At 40.9% G+C, this 6,454-nt stretch overlaps 1 long non-coding RNA gene across 1 annotated transcript; it reads left to right on the top strand.

Annotated features, from left to right (window-relative positions):
• The first annotated feature begins 1,207 nt into the window (after positions 1-1,207).
• Positions 1,208-5,857, top strand: LOC115544286 (uncharacterized). The gene is made up of 3 exons (XR_003976829.1): positions 1,208-1,362; positions 1,797-1,868; positions 5,805-5,857. It is a non-coding gene; the product is annotated as an uncharacterized LOC115544286 (long non-coding RNA).
• The last annotated feature ends 597 nt before the right edge of the window (positions 5,858-6,454 follow it).

The following is a 6,454-nucleotide window of genomic DNA, read 5'->3' as shown; positions in this document are numbered from 1 at the left end:
GTGGCAAGAATTATCGCGAGAATATCTCAAACATTACAGGTACATCAAATGTAGATCAGTGAGGTACTCAGGGATTAAAATCAACTTGTGAATTTATTAAATCAACTGATTTAAAAAATATAATATGCTTCATGTGCTACATGTGTGAGATGAGCCATGCATAATCAAATAAAACAAATCCCTATACCACACATATGGGTTAACATAAGAGGTGACATGCATGAGCATAATGACCTGAGACAATCACCATGTCTTCAAACAATTGACAACAATTGCACTGTCTGTGATTGTGGAATCCATTCATACAACAGGCAGTGCTTGACTCTAACTATAGCATCAACTAGTTAACTTTAACCTATAAGTCAAGTCAGAGCTCTGGTCCAGACAGTGGTTTGTTACCAGTAGAGCTCTGGTCCAGACAGTGGTTTGTTTACCTGTCCTTGACCTGACCTGCAAACCCAAACAAATGCCCTCATTCCTCACAGTTGGGACACTTTGCACTGTTAAGCTGCTTTCACACCGCCGCGCGGCAACTCGCCGCCTCCATTCATTTCAATGAGGGATGAGCGGCAGAGGGGAGGCGGTTACAACCGCGGCTGTTGGACCAGGAAGCGGTTGCCGCCCACGTGAACTCGCACAGATTTTGCCGTACTGCTCAACTTTTCCCGCGTTGAATCTTTCGGCTGCAAGACTGGCCCTTCACACCGCCGCGCTGAACCCTCCGGCTGCCGCACGGCGGTGTGCAAACAACTTTAGCTGGCAACTAAAGTGGGCAGCTAACTGCTGTGAAATAGATGAATTAATAAATGCTGTCAATCAGATTACAGCAACGACAGGCACTGAACAACTTACATTTTTTGTTGCAAAAACATTACATGAACGTTATTTTAATGGTTGCTGCTGTGACAGGTAAATATATAAGAATTATACCTCAGAATGCTGTATTCTTAAAACAAAACCGAAGAGAATATTTCCACAAAGCACATATCAGTTACTTTTAAGCATTTATTCAGAGAAGTAAAGCCTAAATAAATAAAGCCTTGTATAAATAAGCAAAGCCTTGTATGAAGTCTAAAGTGCATCCAAGACTGATCATCTCCTGACATTCAGGTTGTGTGTGTGTGTGCTTGTGTGTATGTGTGTGTGCGTGTTGACCAATCATAACGAGCCAATGATTGGTCAGAATTAAAACATGTGACACCGTTTTTCCAGCTAATATAGCAGGGCTGAAGCCTGAGAGAAGAAGCCCTGGAAGCTGTCAGAGAGGAGCCATGGACACTGTCTCTGGACTGGACCCTGGACTCACTATGGAACCTGAGGACAAGTCTTTGGACCCGAGGGAGACCAGCCACAGAAGATTTGGTAGGTGACCTTTTTATAGCATTTAAAAGAAAGTTTAATGAATATTTTCACGTATTATATTTATGTATCAATGTATAACTGTGTGTATGAATGTATTACTGTGTGTGTACATGTCAATAATCAGGGAGTAACAACAAATAGGCTATAGATCCGTTTTTTTTCTGCTTAAGTGTGTTCTTAATTCAACACGAGAGAGACAGTACTTTTGATGTTTCTTCTAGATGGGGAGGGAATCTGCAGACTGTATGGAGACCGTCTGGACTGTGAATGATAGCCATGCAGCATCAATATATCCCTGTGTACATAACTGTGTGTGTGTGTGTGTGTGTGTGTGTGTGTGTGTGTGTGTGTGTGTGTGTGTGTGTGTGTGTGTGTGTGTGTGTGTGTGTGTGTGTGTGTGTGTGTGTGTGTGTGTGTGTCCTATTCCTGAACAGCTGTAAAGTCCTGCAACATTGTCTTTCTGATATTCGGACTGCTGAGTATTCTCCTAATCTCCCTGCAGTTCAGTGAGTCTAAATCATCCTTGGTTGGCTGTGTGTTCTGTTATGTTAGGATGTCATTCTGTTTTAGAGCTCATTTCTTCTGTACTCCTCTGTGTGAACTCGGTGAGGGTTTTATAGAAGTTATGAGTCATTTTATTTCATTCAAAAATAACATTGTTTTTGTATGTTATCAGGCTAACAGAGCATATTCAGTGTTGAACTACTAACAGAAATAAATAATTAAAGGATGTCCCCTTCTGGCAGCATGGTGTTACTGCAAGTGCTGGTAGTCTCCTCCTCCTGCAGGGGGAGCAGTAGAGTACAGAGGCCCTCATCTTTGTTATGCGCTCAATTAAGTGAGGTTTACAGTTCTACGTAAGGCAACGATGGACCGATTTTTATTGTGGTCTTCACGCAAGGTCCGGTTTTTATTGTGGTCTACTACACAGGGTCAGGGCTCAACAACAAGATATTCTGAAAATAAATTGGTAGGACCTTGTATACTATAATCGCCTTAAAGGATATGCAATACAAAATTTGTAAGAGATAATTAGGATGGCATACAAGAAATAGCCGATAGTAAGAAGTTAATTTTAAATATAACCGCAAGCGGTGATTAACGGGGTCCGAGCAAAATAAAAAGTCAAGCACACACTAATGGAAGATATATAAGTATGACCAGTAGCGTGCGGTGCCCCTTCATTTCGGTGGGGCAGAAACTACTGGCGTATGACCACATCCACAATTTATATATATTTTTAACATGTATATTTTGAGCTACATCAAAACATGTTAACTAAACTAATTGTGAGTAAGAATTAAAAATAAACTAATAGCCCAATGTTACTGCACGCTTTTGAAGTGCCATCCGCAACACTCGTCATATGATGTCCCTTATAGTGAAGTTATTTCTTCCATATTTTATTTTAACAACAGGCTTAGCGAGTGCATTGCAAATACATGAAAAGTAGAAATACAAATCATCAATCAAGCAGACCTTTGATTTGGAACTTGGCCCGACGATGTGTGAAATCTCTCAATAACAACACTTTTGAAAATTCTCAATAACAGCTGTTTAAATCAGGTATGAAATCAGGCATACAATTTTCATACCTGCTGAAATAAATAGACTTCAATGCCGAAAGATACAGACGGAGTAATTAGACAAGAATATGACCATGGGGCAGACTACTTTACGACCATATGGGCGTCTTATAGCGCGGATTGTAGGGGTGTGACGAGATCTCGTGCCACGAGATCTCGCGAGATTAAACTCAACGATATTACCCGTCAAGTTAAAAATCTGTCTCGCGAGATTTGTGAGCTATTCCAAACTTCTATTTGTGGCCTGTAGGGGCAGTAATGCGCCTTTGCTACGTCTAGCCCGCCAGAACCTAACGAAGGAGAAGGAAAAGAAGAAGAGGAGGAGAAGGAGAGGAAGCAGGGGAAGCAGCCATAGGCAGTCAGAATGACGTCGGAAAATACCCGTATTACCGTTGAAGATGCCCCCGCCACTTTTAAATCATTTGTTTGGCAGCATTTTGGGTACCCGGCGGAAATTATGAATGGCAGTAGAGTGACTGATAAGACACGGACAATACAAAGTTTTCAGTGACATACTTGGTCAGGCACTATTTGCACTCTGTATTGACGGAGTAGAACTTTGATTTGGTTTTGCAGATAATATTGTTCACACTTGAAAAAAATAGAATTATTTAATTTAATTTATTTGACTTCAACTGTTTTTTTGTTTCAATTTAATGCATGTAAAGAGTTATAATAAAACATTTCTAAATGCATGTGCAACTCGGTTAAATAAAAGTCTGTTGTTCCAGTCATATATTTTGTCATTGTAGTTTTCTTAAAATCTCGCCTCGTCTCGTTCTCGCGAACCGAATATCGTGTCTCGTCTCGTCTCGTGAGCTGAGTGTATCGTCACACCCCTAGCGGATTGCAATTCTTATTGCAGCATGCAGGGTCATGCGAGAAATATACGGAGGGACGCGGTCGTTGAGCTCCGCTGCCCCACATTGCATGACACGTTAAACTCAATTAGAATCGCCACCATCAATTTGATATCAACAGACCAAAAATAGTCGGAAAGCCTACAGAAACTATAGATAGTTAATGTGACAATCGCATTATTAAAAACAAACTTGGAGCAATGATTTACTGAGGAACTATTTTTTTTGGGAGCTTGCTTTTGCAGGGAGTTCGGCACCCCACCTGCCCATATTGACGGCACGCGCCTGAGTTTGACAAATAATTATGAAGGAAAGATGTTGATGAAGATGTTCCACTAAATGCAATACTGTGCCTCGGATTTCAGGTGAGCTGCAAAGCAATGGCCGAATGTCATGCTCAGCTTGTTCATGAGGCTATAATCGGGATTTGAACTCTCAACTTAAGGATCACCTGTACAAGGCATTATCCCATTATTATATATGAGCCACTGATAAACCTGAACTGCAGCCTCAGTCACATGGTCAAAATGTCTATTGCTAAGCATATAAAATCCTGAAAACTCCAAGCACACATTCCTCAAGTGAATTAAGGGATTTCTTAAAAGCATGTACCTGACATTTTTTTGAAATTCTGGGGAAATTAAACGTTTGTATTCAAGAACACTAACTGAATAAATATAAATACGACAGAGTTAATTATGGAGGAAAAATGGTTAATGAAGAAGTTCCCCTTAATGCCATCCTGTTTGTTGGCAGTCAGTTTCTTGGAAACTAATGAGCCGGAATGTTGATTGCCTGAGGAATTTCAGGTGACAGAATGTCATGTTCAGCTTGTTCATAATGCTCTAATCAGGATTCAAACTCAACCTAAGGATCAAATGTACAAAGCATTATTCCGTTGAGCCACTGACATTCCTGAACTGCACGAAGCCTCATTCACACCTTGAAAATTGATAAGCACACAACATCAAGAAAACTCTAAGCACACATTTCACAAGAGAATTAAGGGCTTTCTTAAAATAGTACAGATCTGAACATTTGCACTGTTAATGGTATCCATCTAATAATAGTCGTATGTTTTTTTTATACAATAACAAAATGGTCAGATAAGAAAAACTGGGCTAACTGCTTCAACTTTATTGTCCAATATTTCTCAAATGGAACTTAATAAAACAAATTCTGTTTGATTTTTGTGAGGCTTGGTCTAAAGATTTTATGTGGCGATTCTGGGGATTTTTTGAATATTTTTGTAGCCTGTGAATCTTTTTATCACTTTTTGCTTTAATATGAAATTGTGGGAAAAGTATACATTTCAAGGGTTTTATAAATGCGTCTGATTCTAGAGATTAATATTCTGAAAGAATTTGGAGTCCAGGTCAATCTGGTGAGGAGGAATAAGCCTAATTCATGATCTTTTACAATAAAGCCACCTTTGGGTGAAGTAACACAAATTTGGGTTAATGGGTAGTGGGGGTAATAGGTAACCATACCTGAAAATTTCAAAAGTTTTCGACTTACGGTATAGGCTGCAATATGACTTTTACAGAATTTGAGGGGGAAAAAAACGTTACAGAAACAATAGGGGAGCAAGCAGCTTCGCTGCTCGGACCCCAAATTAACCGCAGATCATCTTCATATTTAAAACACCATACCATCTTACTTTGCCTGCGCATCTCTACCATCTACTCAGCGTCTTTTTTTGTGTTTGCTTTTATTGGTTTCAATTGGAGCTGGTTAACGGTTTTGCGTTCTCCACAAGCTCCGCCCCAGACTCGTTAATCTCTTGAGCGGGAGTGTCTTCCCCTCCCTGGGAGATCTTTGTAGACACTGCTGTGATATTCAATCATGTAGGCAATGGCAGGTGCGAAAACTGGGTCTGAATCTTCTGGGTCGCCCTCTAGTGGACAGGTGTTCGGAGAGAGTGAAGGGACTGTATGACACTGCATTTCTAGATCCGTGTTGTAAACGTTCACTCCTCTCCTCCTGGTTTCTTCAGGTTCAGTGATGCACACAGAGGAGGAGAAGGAGGCCCCCAGCATCACAGAGTTCAACTCCTCTACCCACGTGTTGCCCGTGGGCCAAACGGCCCGCTATACCTGCCATACCGGCGGCACGCCGGAGCCCACAGTAGAATGGCTCCACAACGGCAGGCCCCTGGAGAGGAACGGCACAGACGACCAATCAGAGGCCTGGGTGGAGAGAGGCTTCCTCTTCGTCAGAGGTGGGAGGTATGGCGTGAACACGGTCTGCTGCATGGCGAGCAACAGCGCTGGCACGGCAAATCACACTGCTGAGCTGCTTGTCTTTGGTAAGATCTGTATCCAAGGAGAGACGTTTGTTGATGATGTATTCATTACATTGTTGTTGATAGATTCATAACATTGTTTTTTTTTAATATATTCATAGCATTGTTGTTGATATATTCATAACATTGTTGATCATGTATTCATAACTTTGTTGTTGAGGTGTGGTTATTACATATATTTTTATATATATATGTATGTGTATATATATATGGGCGTGTGTGTGTGTTTTATTTATAGTTTTTTATGCGTCATCCCCTGCTTAACCCAAAATGTAGCGAACGCAAAACCGTGATCTGAACCGAACTGTGAATTCTGTGAACCGTTCCCTAGTTTTTGTTGA

This window comes from Gadus morhua, chromosome 5, assembly GCF_902167405.1.
Source record: "Gadus morhua chromosome 5, gadMor3.0, whole genome shotgun sequence".
NCBI lineage: Eukaryota > Metazoa > Chordata > Actinopteri > Gadiformes > Gadidae > Gadus > Gadus morhua.
Note: the sequence above shows the minus strand (reverse complement) of the source record. Positions and strands in the feature narration are given on the sequence as shown.